This window comes from Pan paniscus, chromosome X, assembly GCF_029289425.2.
Source record: "Pan paniscus chromosome X, NHGRI_mPanPan1-v2.0_pri, whole genome shotgun sequence".
Lineage (NCBI taxonomy): Eukaryota > Metazoa > Chordata > Mammalia > Primates > Hominidae > Pan > Pan paniscus.
The window spans coordinates 130,336,082-130,355,262 of NC_073272.2; positions in this window are offsets into that span (position 1 = coordinate 130,336,082).

The following is a 19,181-nucleotide window of genomic DNA, read 5'->3' on the forward strand; positions in this document are numbered from 1 at the left end:
GGGATTACAGGCGTGAGCCACTGTGCCCAGCCAACTTAGAGAGTATTTAGAATAATAGTTTTTAAAAAGACAAAGATTATGGAATCCTGGAAAATAATGATATTCAAGTAGCAAGTAGAAGAAGAGATGTCTTCCAAGGAAGCTGAGAGGGAATGCCCAAACAGATGAACCAAGAGAAAACAAAGTAGAATTACTGGCATATATTACAGAGAGGTCAAGTAGCAGGACAGAATAGTAAGAAGAAATTACTCCTTCATCAATATAACAAGTTTTTATTGAGTACCTATAATGTGCCAGACATCATTCTAGATGCTGGGAATAGAGAAGTGGAAAACACATACAACATCCCTTCCCTTTGGAGGCTATATTCTATTAGGAAGAAGCCATCAACAAACAAGATAAATAATTAAAATACATAGCTGTGATAAGTAATATTTCTTACTGTGTATGTCACAGCTGTGTATGGCTATTTCTGTATGGTGATATAAATATACACACACACACATATATATATATATCTCCAATAAGCCATATGGAAATTTTATATATAATATATAAAACATATCTATATCTCCAATAAGCCATACAGAAATTTTATATACAATATATATTATATATAAGCACAAATGTATACATATATTTGTATGTGTATATACAAACGTGATACTCTTTGGTCTGTTGTTATATAATAAGATGAATTTGTGAAATACTGGCCCAGGGTCAAACAGTCTGTCTGGATTCAGAGAACAATTAGGAAGTCAAGGTTAGAGCTGTATCCAGAGCCAGTGTAGAGCCCAGGTCAAGGCCAGGGTTCATGTGTATAATGTGGAATGTATTTAGCTTCAATCTTTTCTCAGGTTAAGATTTAGTAAGTCTGTAGCTGTTTTTACAGGCCATTGTGGATTCAGGATCAGAACACCATCAAACCAAGTTTAGGGTTAAGCCTGATAGCAATATTAGGCCCAAGATTTAGAGCCATGGTTCAGTCTGTGTCACAGATTAAAGTGCATCTCTGACCACTCTGGACTAACAGCAGCCTCAGGGTGTTAAAGCTCACTCTGAGGCTGCTGTAAGTCTAGAGTGGCCTGGTTTATGAAGTCAAGGTGCAAGATTTGGGTTCAAATTTTGGCCAGAATTAGGATTTAGTCTGTGTGTAGGAAGAGGCCTCATTCTAAAATTAGAGTTAGGGCTCAGTCTGTGGACCAGACTTAGACCACACCCAAGGTTAGGGCTCAGCTCAATGTTTGACTTTAGTTTTTGATCAATGTTGGAATCACTTTCATTTCTAGACTTGAAAGTCAATAAAGGCCAGGACCATGGCTCTGCCTGGGATTAGTCTTCATGCTGATGATGTTGCCTAGGAAAAAATGAAGTAAGAATATGAACAGGATTTGTGTTCAGTCTTTCATCAGGTTAAGTTTCAATTCGTATTCATGGTTAGAGTTTATTCTGGGTCCAATAATTAAGTCTCAGTCCGTGGCCAATGGTAAGGCACAGTCAATGTCTAATATTCAGTCTGTTGCCATGTTAGGACATTACCTGTCATGTGCCCTAGAGCCTTGTCTCAAACCAGAGTTAGCATTTCATATATGGACAAAATTATGATACAGTTTGTGGCCAGGATTTCAATGATGAATATGAACAGGATTTGGGATGCATATTTGGCTAGAGTAAGTTCAAGGTGTGGTTTCTGACTTTAGCCAGTGTCAGGATTCTGTCTTTGTCCATAGCTCATATCAACAATGTTCTATGGAGCTAATTCACAGTGGCCTGTGTTGGCCCTCATTCTGTGGCCAGAACAGGGCTCAGTCGGTGACCTGTATTAGCCATTTCAATTTGACCACTAACAGAGTTGAGTCTGGAGGGAGTAATTCCACTATGACTTTATGTAGCATTTGTGTTCACTGAGTATTGGTGGTAGTGCTATCTGATTAAACTTGTACCAGAGTTTGGGAGTTACCAATAACCAAGGTAAGGCTTACTATGAAGAAGGTTTTAAGGCTAAGAGTGTAAACAGGTTTTTTGGATTAGCTGTTGATGTTATTTGTCAGTCTGTGGATAGAGTTGAGATGAGAACAAACAACACATAAAATCCAGATTGAAAGCTTTAGAGGCTCAGGCTGTAATCAGGGTTTTGGGATCAGGATGTTGCCAGGGTTTGAGTTCAGAGTGTTCATTGCCTGTTGTCAGTCTGGCACTTAGACTCTGGCTTAGTGTAGCAGGCATTTCGGTATCAGTAGTAGAGTTCAGTCTTTGCTAATTGTTAGTGACCATAATGTGCCCAGTGCCATGGGTACATCTATTCACAATTGAGGACTAAGTTTGTGACCAGACTGATTGCTCAACCTCCAGCTAGTGCTAGGACTCAGTTTGTGGCCACTAATACAGTGAACTTTGTTTATGGGTTTAAGACTTGATATGTGACAAAGGTTAGTACTTAGTCTCAGCCTGTTGTTAGATCTGATAGTATGAGCAGGATTTTGATTTAGTCTTGTAGGGTCAGGAATCATTTCTCTAACCAGGCTTAGGGCTTGGCCTTTAGGTCTCAGACTGTGGTGGGACTTACAGTCTTCATCCCAGCTCGGTATTCAGAATGTGGCCAGGAAGAGGGCTCAGATCTTAGCCATGGTGAGTTCAGTCTGTACTCAGGGTTAGAATTAAATCTGTTGCAGGGTTTTAGGCCAAGAAGATGAAAAGTATTTGTTTTGTCTTTGTCTAGTTTGTCCTTCATTCATCTTCAAGGTTTGGGTTCAGTCTCTGCCCAGTGCTGGTGAGCAGCTTAATTTCTGGTATTAGGAATCAGTCGGTAGCCAGGGTTAAAGTTAAAGTTGTGGTTGAAATTGGGATCCAGTCTCGGGTGAACATTTATCCAGAGATAGGGTTCAGTCTATCTCAAAAATTCAGGATCAGTCATTAGCCATTTGGAGAAATCAGATTTATTTTCAGGTTGAAAGCTCATGTCAGAGGTTAGGCTTATGGGCTCAGTCTGTGATGAGAGTTAGGAATTCAGTCTATGGCTAGAGTTAGAGATGCAGTCTGTAACCAGTTAGAAGCTGTAAGGTTTAGGGGTCAAATCAGTGGCCAGTGATAGGGCTCAGTCTGTCCCAGGATCAGTAGATTATTTCCTGATCAGATTTATGAACCCAGTCTCTGTCCAGGTTTAGAACTTGGGCTTTGAACATGGTTAAGACTCAGTTTGTGGCCATGTTCAGGGTTCTGTCTATAGTCAGGATTAGGACATATGCTGTGGTCAAAATATCCTCAAGTTTTGTGGAAGATTTGGTTTCACTTCTTGGCCATGATTAAGGCACAGAGTTGGGACAAGTTTAGAGTCTGGTCTCTGTACATGTTTTCGTCTCTGTATGAGGCCAAGTTTAGTAGTCATTCTGTTGCCAATGTTGGGGTCATTTTCTGGTTAGTGCTAAGTCTGTGGAAATTGTAGCTGGGTTGGTTTCCAAGATCAGATCTCAGGCTGTGACCAAGTTAGAGCCTCAGTCTGTAGTCAGGGCTAGAGCTCAGTTAGTATCTATGCTGAGCACTCATTTTGTGGTCAGTTCAGGATGTTAAGTATATCCCAGAGTTAGGTCATGCAGTCTGTAGCCTAGTTTAGAGACTCAGCCTGGGGACAGACTTAGGGGCTATATCTGATGTTATTTTTGATCCCTGTATCGTGAATTAAGGACTTATACAGTAGCCATAGTTATGGTTCAATAGGGGATCAGGGTTAGAGATTCAGGTTGGGACCAGTCTTAAGTACTTACTCTTGGGCCAGATGTAGACAGTCAGTATGTAACTAGGCCTAGGGACTTGATTTAATCAGGATTAAGACCTTGGAGTGTGGCCAGAAAGTGGCTCAGTTTGTGGATAGAATTAGGGTCTTCATTTGTGGCCAGGGTTAAAGGCTTGGTGTGAAATTGGAGTTAAGCCTCCAAGTTCAGAGTTAGGAGTTTAGGCTATGTCTTGGGTTAGGTGTTTGGCTGGTGGTCAGGGTTAAACACAGGATCTGCATTCAGTGTTGGCAGCTTGCTCTGTGACCAAGCTTAAGAGACTGTTTGCTCAGCCTGTGATGATAGTGATTGGTAATTATACATCAATAAAGTTGTCATAAAAGGTTAAAAAAGTGGATTCATACAAGTGAAATGGTAGGAATGATGCAGGGAAGAAACCATAAAGAGAGGCCGTTTACTGAATCAGGACCAGCAATGTCCTTGGTGTCTCAGAATTTTTGCTTAAGAAGGACAGGGCAAGCACATGAGATTGAGAAGAAAGGAAAGAACTGGTGACCAGGGAGCTGGTAACCCTGGGAAGTAGATATGTGCTTCTTGAAGGACAGACATTTTTATAAATTGTGGAATTAATGCAAGTTGGAAAACCTTGCAAAAAATGGAAAGTCCCATTTGGTTTTTTGTTTGTTTGTTTTGTTTTGTTTGTTTTTTGGGGATTTTTTTGAGACGGAGTTTCGTTCTTGTTGCCCAGGCTGGTGTGCAATGGCGTGGTCTTGGCTCACTGCAACCTCTGCCTCCTGAGTTCAAGTGATTCTCCTGCCTCAGCCTCCCAAGTAACTGGGATTACAGGCACCCACCCCCACGCCCAGCTAATTTTTTTGTATTTTCAGCAGAGACGGGCTTCACCATGTTGGCCAGGCTGGTCTCAAACTCCTGACCTCAGGTGTTCCACCCGCCTTGGCCTCCCAAAGTGTTGGGATTACAGGCATGAACCACCACACCCGGCCAGAAAGTCCCATTTGTTAAGCTCTTCCATCATGTTCTTTTTGCCAGTACTGGTTTTCCTGAGCACCCTTTCTAAACCATTCCTCATCTTGCCCCAGGCTACAGTGATCTCCATTATATCTCACTCACTATATGTTCAATAAATATCTATGGAATGCATGTTTGTTTTTACTTACATTCTCCCATGGAGGCTCATGACAGTCCAATATGATAAGTGTTGTTATCCTCATTATACAGATTTTAAAAAGCTGTTAAGCTAATTAAGAGATTCAAAAGAGCCACACAGCTAGTAAATGCAGAGCCAGGTTTCAAATCCAGTTTTATCTGACCCCAGTCTACTGTGCTTTTTGCATATGCCACCTGGCCCATATAACATATGTGAGATTTACATCTCACCTTGACCCCTTGACTTTGTCAACTTTGTCTTAATTCTTACAGCAACTCTAATTTTTCATCTGGAAAATTGGGATGACAATAATATTAATACCCATTTCTTTTCTTTTTCTTTCTTTTTTTTTTTTTTTCAGAGATAGAGTCTCACTCTGTCGCCCAGGCTGGAACGCAGTGGCGCAGTCTTGGCTCACTGCAACCTCCGCCTCCTGGGTTCTAGCGATTCTCCTGCCTCAGCCTCTCAAGTAGCTGGAACTACAGGTGCATGCCACCATGCCTGGCTAATTTTTTTTTTTATTGTAGTAGAGACAGGGTTTCACCACGTTGCCCAGTCTGGTCTCGAACTCCTGAGCTCAGGCAATCCTCCTGCCTCGGCCTCCCAAAGTGCTAGGATTATAGGTGTGAGCCACTGCGCCTGGCCAATAGTACCCATTTCATAAGATTGTTATGACAATTAAATGAGCCAATACATTGAAAGAACTTGGATTCATCAGGTTCATATTATTATTATGATGCCCTTTTTGGAGTTGAAAAAACATGTTCAGAGAGTTTATTTTCTCAATATCACACAGCTAGTAGGTAGCAGAGTGAAGAGTAGAATCCAGATGGGTCCAACTCTCAGTTGAAGGCTTTTGCTGGTTTCTCAGGCTGCTTCTGAATACCTCAGCCTCCAGGAATGGCTTTTGATGGACATTTTGGGCTTCAGTGCAGAGTGACACAGGGAAGGATTTAGTGGGAAGAATATGTTAGTTTTCCACTGTGTCATTCCCTAGAGTGATTTGAACCTGTGAGGAACTGAGAGAGTGTACAGAAGGGGGCATATCATCATCTCTGTGAGGGTACATGTAGCTTCTAGGGCATCCTCTCCATGAGAATCACTGAGTGTAAAATGTAAGTTCGTGATAGTGTGTTGTGTGTATGAAGAGTATGGGGGCAGCAAAAAGGTGGATGACCACTGAGGTAGGCCTCCATGCTTTTCTCTATGCCCAAATATCAGCCTTGCCAACAGTATTTCCAAGGGACTGTACAGCCAACTTTCCATTATTTCTACCGTCTGCTCTTGGCTTGGCTTATCTACGTTGTATCTGGCATCTACGTCTTTCCCCAGGGAGTCTATATGCTGTGGACAAGAGGGATTGATTATGTTCCTGCCTTCAGTATGGCTAAACAAGCTCCTGCTGGGCCTGTGGGACACTATTAAGCAGACCAACGTTGTCATAAATGGAAACTCCAGCAGGATAAGAGAGAGAGAAAGGGATACAAAGAATATCTGAATGGCCAAAAATATCCCAAACCTGATGGAATATGTGAATCTACATATCTGAGAACTCAACAAAATCCAAATAGATAAACTCAAAGAGACCTATTTTCTGATGCTATGGTTGACGCACATTCTTTGGCTATAGTATAGCACCTATTCTCTAGTTAAAATCTTGTGCATAATCTCAGTACATGGAAAGAGCAAATCAGAGTGCTCTATTCCAGTCCTTTACTTCCTGATGTGACTCATGGTCAAAACTTGACCCTGGTATATGCAAAGCTCAAATCCCAAGATCATGTTTTCTGCATCTATAGTAGATACAACTTTGCTTTACGTGATCCACAACCTTCCACTCAAAGTGATAGGCACTTTTGGGACTTCGGGCTGGAAGATGGGTATAATCTCTGGCTGGAGAAAAGTGAAGACTGGGCCACCAATTCACAACCAAGGAGTCTTCATCAGGATCTCATTAGTGGGTCTCAACTATTTTTCTTTGCTTTCATTCTTGAGCTACCAGACCATGGGCCATGACCCATTATCTGTAAATCCAATAATCTCAAAAACCGAAAGTTTTCATAAGTTTACCACCAAAACTCATTAGGTAGCAAAATGTGACCTGAATCAACATAAGGCTACTTACAGTCTTCAACCTATTTCTATGAATATTCATTTTGATATAGAAATACTAATGTGTTTGTAACACCTACCAGGGGTATTATAGACCATGTATATATACCATATTACCTTTCTAAAATCTCTCAAATAATGAATTTCAGAAAACATCGGCCCCTAAGTGTTTTGTATGAGGAATTTTGGATATGTATTTCCTCTCCTTGCTGTCTCATTCTAATGTCACGTTCCTCACTTTATCCCATACCTGGCAACATCTGCCAAGGCCAGGGAATGGGAACACTGAATGCTTTTGCAGTAAAACTTCATATCATAAAATAAATAATGATGAGTTGAATTAGTATGACAGAGGAGGAAGTGCTAAGAAAAATATCTTCATGTTTTTCCTCCATCGTAGGTTCAGATCCAAAAACATATTCTCCCATACCATATTGACAAACTCTCCAAGGTTCTCCACCTAAAGACCCATTTGTAATCCAGCTGAAAACAGACAGGGGTTGGATGCTAACCTCAAAACCTGATTACTGCTGCTGCTGCTACTACTACTACTACTACTACTACTATTACTATTACTTGTACTACTATACTAACATTGAGTACAACTTGCCAAGTTCTTGTTCTAGAGCTTAGAATCCAAGCTCTTTCAATATATTGGCTCGTTTAATCGTCATAACAATCTTATGAAATGGATACTATTATAATTACCATCGAAATTTTACAAATGAAAAAAACGGAAGCAAGAGAGATGAAGTCATGTATTCAAATCCATACAGCTAAGAATTAGCCAGGCAAGGATTTTGATGTACCTCATACTTCCTTTGCATCTTCACTTTATTTTGAAATTGACTTATGGCATAACCTAATGGACTTATAGACAGGGGGAGAAGTATGATGGGCTATGGGTCTGGGGAGCCAATCACCCATCCTCACCTGCCAGGATCCAATGAGGCCAAGGTGTTTTCATACACATTTTTTTCTATGGAGTCTGGAATGTGGAATTCATTATGCAAATTTCTTGATGTGATGATTTGGCTGGAAAAGCAGATACTATGGAAATGTTCCCCCACTTATCTCTAAGGACTACTCTGATGTAAAATATTATGTGTTGATGAGTATGTTTTTTATTTGCATGCATGGGCATACATTTACATGCATGATTCTGTGTCAGTCAGCATGTATGTGTTAAGTATAGTACATTGGTTCTCAAGCTTTAGTCTAATCTCAGATACCTGGGTAAAATCACAAATATTCCTGGGTCCTATGCTCAGAGATTCTGATTCAGTTCAGTTGGGGTGGGACACAACAGCTTGTTACTTGCACCTGAAGTGATTCTAATACAAGTGGTCTGTGCAGACTACATTTTAAGAACAATGGGATCATGCTTTAGAGTAGGCTCTGGAGCCAGGCTGCTAGTGAGTGGTTTAATTTTAGGTTTAGGCAAGTCAACTGGGCTCTGTTAATATCAGTTTACTCATTTTTGAAAATGAATAATAATATACCTACTTCATGAGGTTGCTGTGAGGATTAAATGACATACACTTATTTAAAGGGTGTCTCATTTGATGTGCCTAACCCATCATAAGTGATCAGTGAATAGTAGCTACACTATTCACATAGACCACAAGGATAATGGCAAATATAATGGTGCTCCCCATTCCTACCCCCGTCCCAGAATTATGCAGTGCAGATGCCCTGAGGGCATGCTAGGGAATAGTGAAGTGGTGTGAAGAGGCCAACTCCTGAGGGGCTGCAAGGACTAGGAATTTTGGTTGTAACCCACAGCCTCACTCCTTGAAAAGGATTTAAAGAACATAGAAAGCAAAATGGTGAAAGGGTTTGCAGATGGTAGGTTTGGGAGTGCTCAGCCCACTTCAGGTCTTTAGGGCAACTGGTCATGCACCACTGTGTTCACAATCTGGCCCCCAGCTGGCATTTAGGACTGGAAGAACAATGGACCCTGTATTCAGGGAAAACTTGAGGTGGAGTGCTGCTCATTGGTCTTCTACCATTAAGATGCTATATAAAGAGAAATACTAATCAAGTAGAAATCATGGTGCCTGACCTCAAGGAGCCTAGAGTCTTTGGAAGAAACAAACATGCCAGCATTGTTACTTTAAGCAACTCCCATCCACTCTCTGGGTTGAAGCTTTGTCTGTAAAATGATGGTTTGTACTTAAAACTTTGAACATGTTACATTTCTCATCCTTCTAGAAATAAACAAGCATTAAGTCACAGAAAGGAGTGCATGATGATGACACAGTGTGGTAGAGTGAGGCAATATCACTCCAGCCAGCTTGCAAAGCTGCCGTAGAGTGCAATGGCTAGAGCTACTGCCAGGAAGGAAGAGGGGTAATGGGATTGGGTCAAAGGCCTTAGCTCTCTTGTTGGTGCCAAAAATTGCTCACTTTGATACCTACCTTGAGCCAGATATACAACAGATATGCCACATGTTGGCTCTTGCTGATACTCCTCTAGCCCCCTTGCTGCTCACTGATTTTAGCTGAAAGTGGGGATTAATTGACAAGGACATCTTGGAGGAGGATGTCACAGATCCTGTAGTGTGCCAGAATGAATTCAGGATTAAGTAGGAAACTGGAGACTGAAGTGACTGAGAGCCAGGACAGGGTTAGCCTCCTAAAATACCCTGTCTGGAGGGCTTCACTGTGGCTAAGGGCTGCTAATATGATAAGTGTAGTACTACAGCTATAAAATTAAAGATAGCACTTGCTACATGCTAGGTGCTGTTCCAAGCGCTTTACAAGGAATAACTCTTTTTTGCCTTATTATAACCTTATTATGATAGCAATTATTATTATTTTCTTTTAAAGTTGTGGAAACTGAAGCGTATTAAGCACTCTCCAGCCACCAATTTTTCTCAGAGGTTTTTGTTTTGTTTGTTTGTTTGTTTGAGACAGAGTCTCACTCTGTTGCCCAGGCTGGTGTGCAGTGGCGCGATCTCAGCTCACTGTAACCTCTGCCTCCAAGGTTCAAGCAATTCTCCTGCCTCACCCTCTCGCGTAGCTGGGATTACAGGCGCCTGCCACGAGACGCCTATTTTTAGTAGAGACGAGGTTTCACCACGTTGGCCAGGCTGGTCTCGAACTCCTGACCTCAGGTGATCCACCTGTCTTGGCCTCCCAAAATGCTGGGATTACAGACGTGAGCCACTGCACCTGGCCAGAGTTTTTTTTTTTTTTTTTCTTGTCTTCATTCTTTCCCTGTACCCTGAAACTCACCTTGATCTGCCTTGCCTGGGAATAACATTTTATTCCAATAATGTTCTATATATAATGTTCTATATAATTCTGGAGTCAAGGTACCTTGGAAATCTAGCCAACCATAGCTAACTAATCTTCCTTTCTGCCCCTATCAGCCTCATAGACATGTCCTCAGTGGGACATCTTCCAGGAAGTACCAAGGAGTGGCTTTGGGGAAATAGGGAGAGATGGTTAGAAGTGCAGGGGGAGCAACTCTTCCCGAGCAAAAAGAATTAAGAGGACTTATAGAGCCTTTTGAAAGTGTGGCAATGGGATACTTTGTCTTAGAGAAGAGCTTCCTGGCCCAAGTGCTGGAAAGGAAGGATGAGGGAAGGTGGAAACACACGGATGAAAGTATGGGCAGGGCTGTAACCTTAGTTAATGGGCTAGGATGGCCCATGCACGGTGGTTTGGGGTAGACCTTAAATAAAAAATAAAAACTCTTCTCCCATAAGAAAGTCTTGTTTGGTTGTCCAGGAAGCCCCCCACAGAATTCAAACGCCTCTGGGAAGTTTGGTGCAGAGCTTGTGGGCTTTTCGCATTCTCTGGTGCCACCTGGTGGACAACAAGAGGTAATGAGATGGGATCTAGGAAATTGGGCAGTTCAGTTTGGAAGGGAGGAGAGGGGAAGTGAAGCTGGACCAGATGATTAGTGCTGTAGTGGGCAGGCACTGAGGGGACCCAGTGCACCCACAGGAAAATTGGGTTCCTGGTGAGGCTGATGAAGTCAAAGAGTGTAGACCATTAGAGATAATATATGTAAAGACCCTGATCTACAGGCCAACTGTAACAGCATCAAAAGGTAGTGTTTACTACTTACCACATGCCAGACTGTGTTATTAACTTTTTCATGAATTTTTTAAAATTTAATTCTTCCAGCCACACTTTGTAGCATCCCCATTTTGCAGATAAGTTAAAGTGAGGCTCAGCGTTAGTGGCAGAGACAATGTTCAAGGTTTTAATCATTATGCCATAAATTGTAGTTGTTGCCAATATTGTGATATGATGTGAAATTAGAGATATGAAGGAGGAGCCTTAAGTACTTCAAATCTGAGTCAAGTAGGCTTTGATGCCAGTGGGGGAAAAGGGAAGGAGAAGTGTCATATACACCACCATCTCTACCATATCCACCTTCAAATATGGGGAAACAAAACAAAAGCAATCTAGAATTCACCTACCCACTGTCTCAGCCAGTAAGCACATTTTAGGCACCTATTCTATCCAGAGCTTTGTGGGACAAAATGGCATTTGCCCCCAGGAGTCCTGATATGCCAGCATTACTCGTTTCTCCCCACCCCTATCTCCAGGTCTTCTAAAGTCCTCAGGTGGGGAGCATGTTGGTGAGTCTTTCAGAAAACACTGTCCCATAGGGAATAAAAGACAAAAAATAAATTCCATCTATATGTTGATTGAGGAATTAGGAAATGTCTTGGTTTAAAAAAAATAGGAGAAGCAAAAGAAATCAGAAAACATTGAGCACCTGCTATATGTTAGCTAGGCCCTATGCTGAGTGCTTGACAACAGAATTTTATCTAATCCTTCCAACTTCTGTGAGGCAGGTCTCTAAATATTGCCGTTTGAAAGTGAGGATAACTGAGGATCAGGGAGGTTAGGCAACCTCTCTATAGTCACACAGCTAATCAGTAGGGGAACTCTGTATGGCCGCAAAACCTATGCTCTTTTAGAATGAAGGGAGGAGGGTATTTATTTTTCCTTTTTATTGTGGAAAAGTTCAATCAAATGAAAAATAGAAGTAATAGTATAATGAAGTCCCTTTTACCCATTACCTAGTTTCAATTACAGTTAGCACATACTCAATCTTATTTCATCTGTTCTCCCATTCACCCCCTCCCACAAAACTGGATTATTATAAGTAAATTCCACACATCATTTTATTTTATCCACAACATTTTCAGGCTGCATCTCTAAAAGATATGGACTTTTAACAAAACATGACTAAAATACTGTTATCACAGCTGTAAAATTAATACTAATTCTTTCATATGATCAAATATATATTTTGTGTTTAAATTCCTCCTATCATCTCATGTCTTTTCTCATTATATTAGTCCATTTTCACACTGCTGATAAAGACATACCCAAGACTGGGAAATTTACAAAAGAAAAAGGTTTAATTGGACTTACATTTCCACGTGGCTGGGGAAGCCTCACAATCATGGAGGAAGGCAAGAAGGAGCAAGTCATGTCTCATATGGATAGCAACAGGCAAAAAGAGAGAGAGCTTGTACAGGGGAACTCCTCTTTTTAAAACCATCAGATCTCATGAGACTTACTATCACGAGAACAGCACAGGAAAGACTTGCACCCATGATTCAATTACCTCCCAGTGGGTCCTTCCCACAACATATGGAAATTCAAGATGAGATTTGGGTGGGGACACAGCCAAACCATATCATTCCACCCCTTGCCCCTTCCAAATCGCACATCCTCACATTTTAAAATCAATCATGCCTTCCCAACAGTCCCCCAAAGTCTTAACTCATTTCAGCATTAACTCAAAAGTCCACAGTCCAAAGTCTCATCTGAGACAAGGCAAGTCCCTTCTGCCATGAGCCTGTAAAATCAAAAGCAGGTTAGTCACTTCCTAGATACAGTGGGGGTACAGACATTAGGTAAATACAGCCATTCCAAATGGGAGAAATTGGCCAAAACAAAAGGGCTACAGGTGCCATGCAAGTCCAAAATCCAACAGGGCAGTCAAATCTTAAAGCTCCAAAATGATCTCCTTTGACTCCATGTCTCACGTCCAGTTCACGCTGATGCAAGAGGTGGGTTCCCATGGTCTTGGGCAACTCTGCCTCTGTGGCTTTGCAGGGTACAGCCTCCCTCCCGGCTGCTTTGATGGACTGGCATTGAGTGTCTGCAGCTTTTCCAGGCTCACGGTGCAAGCTGTCAGTGGATCTACCATTCCCGGGTCTGGAGGATGGTGGCCCTCTTCTTACAGCTCCACTAGACAGTGCCCCAGTAGGGACTCTGTGTGCAGACTCCAATGCCACATTTCCCTTCTGCACTGCTCTAGCAGAGGTTCTCCATGAGAGCCCTGCCCCTGCAACAAATTTCTGCCTGGACATCCAAGCATTTCCATACATCTTCTGAAATCTAGATGGAGGTTCCCAAACCTCTATTCTTGACTTCTGTGCACTGGCAGGCTCAACACCCATGGAAGCTGCCAAGGTTGAAGCTTGCACCCTCTAAAGCCACGGCCTGAGCTCTACACTGGCCCCTTTCAGCCATGGCTGGAGTGGCTGGGATGGAAGGCACCAAGTCCCTAGGCTGCACACAGTACAGAACCCTGGGCCTGGCCCACAAAACCACTTTTTCCTCCTAGGCTTCAGGCCTGTGATGGGAGGGGCTGCCATGAAGACCTCTGTCATGCCCTGGAGGCATTTTCCCCCTTGTCTTGGGGATTTGCATTAGTTATGCAAATTTATGCAGCTGGCTTGAATTTCTCAGAAAATGGGATTTTCTTTTCTATCTCATTGTCAGGCTGCAAATTTTCCAAACTTTTATGCTCTACTTCCCTTATAAAACTGAATGTTTTTAACAGCATCCAAGTCACATCTTGAATGCTTTGCTGCTTGGAAATTTATTTCACTAGATACCCTGAATCATCTCTCTCAAGTTCAAAGTTGCACAAATCTCTAGGGCAGGGGCAAAATGCTGCCAGTCTCTTTGCTAAAATGTAACAAGAATTACCTTTGCTTCAGTTCCAAACAAGTTCCTCATCTCCATCTGAGACCACCTGAGCCTGGACCTTATTGTTCATATCACTATCAGCATTTTTGTCAAAGCCATTCAACAAGCCTCTAGGAGGTTCCAAACTTTATCACATTTTCATGTCTTCTTCTGAGCCCTCCAAACTGTTCCAGCCTCTGCCTGTTACCCAGTTTCAAAGTTGCTTCCACATTTTTGGGTATCTTTTCAGTAGCACCCCACTCTACTGGTACAATTTACTGTATTAGTCCTTTTTCATGCTGCCAATAAAGACATACCCGAGGCTGGGCATTTTACAAAAGAAAGAGGATTAATTGGACTTACAGTTCCATGTGGCTGGGGAAGCCTCACAATCATGGAGGAAGGCAAGGAGGAGAAAGTCACGTCTTACATGGATGGCAGCAGGCAAAGAGAGAGAGCTTTGGCAGGAGAACTCCTCTTTTTAAAACCATCAGATCTTGTGAGACTTATTCAGCATCATGAGAACAGCATGGGAAAGACTTGCCCCCATGATTCAATTACCTCTCACTGGGTCCCTCCCACAACACATGGAAATTCAAGATGAGATTTGGGTGGAAACACAGCCAAACCATATCACTCATATTTCTGATTCTTTCTTGTTATTGAGATGTAACATATATGGTAAAATGTACCAATCTCATGTACACCTTGACAAATTTTTATCGGATGTATGTCTGTATAACTAAAGTATATTCCAAAGTGGCTGCACCAAATTTATTCTCTTGCCAGCAATGTATCAAAAGTTAAGTTACTTCACATCCACAGCAACTTTAAATTTTAGCCATTCTGATTGGTGAGGGAGAAGGGTAGGTTAGCTGTACCTCTTTGTAGCCTTATATTTATCCAGTGAATAATGATGGGTGCATCATTTGGATGTCCATTTTGTATGCCTATTATTTTAAAACTTTGTCAATCTATTCTTACTGATATATAAAAGTTTATTATATATGTTCTGAATATGGATCAGCATATATACAGATCTTCCTCCAGTCTGTGTCTGGCCCTTTTCCTCTTTATTTTTATCTTGTCTTTTGATTAAAAGATATTCTTAGCTTTAATGAAGCTCAATTTATCGCTTTTATTGGCTATTTTTTTCTGTCCATTTAAGAAAGTTTTGCTTCCCTGAATATAATGAAAATATTCTTCTACTTTTCTTCTAGAATTAATTAATGTTTGTGTATGATGTGAGTTAGAGGTCAAGGTTAATTATTCCTTATGAGTATTCACTTTACCCAGAATTATCTTTTCACCACTGAGTAGTAGTGATGATTCTGTCATGAAGCAAGTTACTGTATGTGTAGATTTGTTTCCTAGCTGTCTGTTTTATTCCACTTGCCTGTTTATGGTTTTATCAATACCACACTGCTTAATTACTATAGCTTTATAATAATTATTGCTATCTAGTAGTATAAGTACTTAAGCTTGATAGTGTTGGAGGATAGTGTTAGGATAGTGTTGGAGGTGGTGGTTCTTCCTTTGCTTCTCCTTCTCTCGATACCTCCTCTTCCTTCCTCTTCCTCCTTAATTTTCTTGGCTATTCTAAGTTTGTTGATTTTTCATACATGATTTTACATTGCCTTATCAATTTTTTGAAAGCTGCTGAGATTTTTAATAGTATTTTCATGAGTGCATAAATCAAATTTGGAAGAATTGACATCTTTAATGATATTGAGTCTTCCTTCCATGAACCTGGCATATTAAATTTATTTAGGTCTTCTTCAGTTTCCTTGGCAGTATTTTGTAGTTTTCACTGTACAGATCTTATAAAAAATTTTGTAAAATTTATCCCTAATTGTTTTCTCCGTTTACATGCTGTTGTAAACAGAATTATCTTCTTAACATCATTTTTCATTTTTTTCATTGCTACTATACAGAAATATAATTGATATTTGTATATTGCCCTATTGTCCAGTGACCTTGCTAAATTCACCTATTAGTTCTAGTAGCTTTTTGGTAGGTTCCTTGAAATTTTCTATGAGCATAATCATGTTGTTTGCAAATAAACAGTTTTAATTTATTCCTTTTGAATCTGTATTCCTTTTATCTCTTCTTCTTGCCTTATGGTGCTGACTAGGACTCCCAGTACAATGTTGAATAAAAGTGGTGGGAGTGGACATCATTGCCTTGTTGCTGATATTAGGGGGGAAGTATTCAATCTTTCACCATTGACTATGATGCTGGTTTTAGGTTTCATGTAATGTCCTTGATATAGTTTGGCTGTGTCCCCACCAAAACTCATCTTGAATTGTAGTTCCCATAATCTCCATGTGTCATGGGAGGGACCGGTTGGGAGGTAATTGAATCATTGGGGCAGCTTCCCTCTTGCTATTCTCATGACAGTGAGTAAGTTCTCATGAGATCTGATGGTTTTATAAGGGGCTTCCCCCTTCGCTAGGCTCTCATTCTTCTCTCTCCTGCTGCTTTGTGAAGAAGGACATGTCTGCTTCCTCTTCCACCGTGATTGTAAGTTTTCTGAGGCCTCCCCAGCCCTGAGGAACTGTGAGTCAATTAAACCTCTTTCCTTTGTAAATTACCCAGTCTCAGGTATGTTCTTATAGCAGCATGAGAACGGACTAATACAGTCCTCAATCAGGTTGAAGAAGTTGTATTCTATTCCTAATTGCTGAGATATGAATGCTGAATTTTATCAAGTGTGTTTTCTGCAAATGCTGAGATCATCATATAGATGTTCTCCTTTATTCCATTAATATGGCAAATTGCATTGATTTTCAAATGTTAAAGAATCTTTTATTAATGGGACAAACCCTACTTTGTCATAATATGTTATACTTTATATATATTGTTACTAAAGTACTAAATTCTGACTTTAAAAATTTTTTCAATTGTACATAAACTAACTTACTTACTTTCTCTCTCTCTCTCTCTCTCTTTTGAGACAGGGTCTTGCTCTGTCACCCATGCTGGAGTGCAGTGGTGTGATCATGGCTCACTGTGCAGCCTCAACCTCCACAGGTTCAGGTAATCCTCCCACCTCAGCACCCCGAGTAGCTGGGACTATAGGCATATGCCACCATGCCTGGCTAATTTTTGTATTTTTTGTAGAGGTGGGGTTTCACCATGTTGCCCATGCTGTCTTGAACTCCTGAGCTCAAGTGATCCGCCTGCCTCAGCCTCCCAAAGTGCTGTGAATATGGGTGTGAGCCTTTAGTAAAAAGACAAAGACTTTCAAATTAGATTTTAAAAACACAACTCTGTGCTCCTTAAAAGAGACCATTTGCCTAAAGCATGCAGGAAAGTCAAATATAAAATAGTGGAAAAAGGTGTCTGGCCTGTACATAAGCTTTCTATTGCAATGTTTTCTGTCCTTGTTATCATTTCCTTTCTTATATTTTCTTTAGGTTAATTTGTTTTACTAGCTTTTTGAGCAGGAAGATTAGATCGTTGATGTTCAACTTTTTTCATTTTAGTTCATGCATTTAAAACTTTAATCTTCCTACTGAAAACTGATCTAGCTGAATCTTACACTTTGATAGTTTATGTCAAAATAGATTATTCAATTCAAAATATTTTCAGCTTTCCACTGTATTTTTTGACCTATCAATTATTTATAAGGTATTGCTTCATTTTCAAACAATTGAAGGTTTGGGGATATTTATTTAATATTGGTTTCTAGTTAATTTTCATTTTGGTTACAGAGCCTCTCCTATATTACTTCAGTCTTAACAATTTGTTGAAACTTGCTTCATCACTCAACATATGGTCTTTTTTGGGAAATGTTCTGTGAGCTCTCGAATATAGCGTGTTTTCTGCTATTTTTGCAAATGGTATTCTATGTATGTCGATTAGGTCGACTTCATCTGTTGTGTTGTTTATATCTTTATATAAGTACTGACTTTCTGCATTTTCTGATTTACTTTGAGAAATGTGTTAATTTTTCATACTACAGTTGTAGATTTGTCTATTTCTGCTTTGTTACATGAACTTATGTGTTATGTATTTAAAAATGTGAAATTGTGTGCACAAACATTTATGATTTTTACATCTCCCTGTCGAGGTTGTATTATGCCCCTACGAACTAGTGATTTTTGTATCTTCCATTTAATTCTTTCTTAATCTTTGAATTCTGTTGTTGAATTCCTTTGCCATTATGAAATATCCTTCTTTCCGTAAGTATACTTTGAGTCATAATAATATAGCTATATCAACTTTCTTCTAGTTATTGCTTACATGGTGTGTATCTTTTCCCGCTCTTTTATATTTGACTTTCTTCCATGCTTTAGGCAAAGTGTCTCTTTTAAAGAGCACAGAGTTGTGTTTTTAAAATCTAATTTGAAAATCTTTGTCTTTTTACTAAATTGCTTATTCCATTTGCATTTCTAAATGTGTTGACTATAACTTATTATAATAAAGTGCACAAGTCTTAAGTGTGCAGCTTCATGAATGTTTATACATGTAAACACCTCATAACCACGGCTGGACCAAGATATAGAATATTTTCAGCATCTAGCAGGCTCATTTTGCCCCTTCCCAGTTATCCTCATAGAAGACTACTATTCTGACTTCTATCATCATAAATTAGTTTTGTCTATTTTTAGTATAATACTCACGGAATGACACAGTATGTACTCTTTAGTTCTACTTCTTTCATTCAATATATTTCAGTTAGATTCATCAATGTTGTTGCGTGTGCTAGTAGTCTATTTTTAATTTTTGTGTAGTATTCCATTATATGAATTTAACATTTATCCCATCTACTGTTAATGGAATTTTTGTTGTTTTCAGTTTGAGACTATTATGAATAAAATCAATGGGAACACTCTGTACATATCATTTTTAAATACATGTACTCATTTATCTTGGAAAATATATCTAGATATATAGCAAAATATATCTATTATTGCATCATAGGGCAGGCATATGGGTTATTTAAGTATTCTGTCAAATGTTTTTCCAACATAGTTAAAATTTTACTCACACCAGCAATGTATAAAAGTTCCAGGTGCACCACTTCCATGTTGACACTTACTATTGTCAGTATTTTTAATTTAAGTCATTCTTATGGTCATGTAGTTGTAACTCATTGGTGGACTTAAATTTACCTAATAATCATTGATGTTGAGCACTTTTTCAAATGCCCTATTGGCCATTTGGATATCTTTTTTTTTGAGAAATGCCTTTCAAGTATTTAGCTCATCG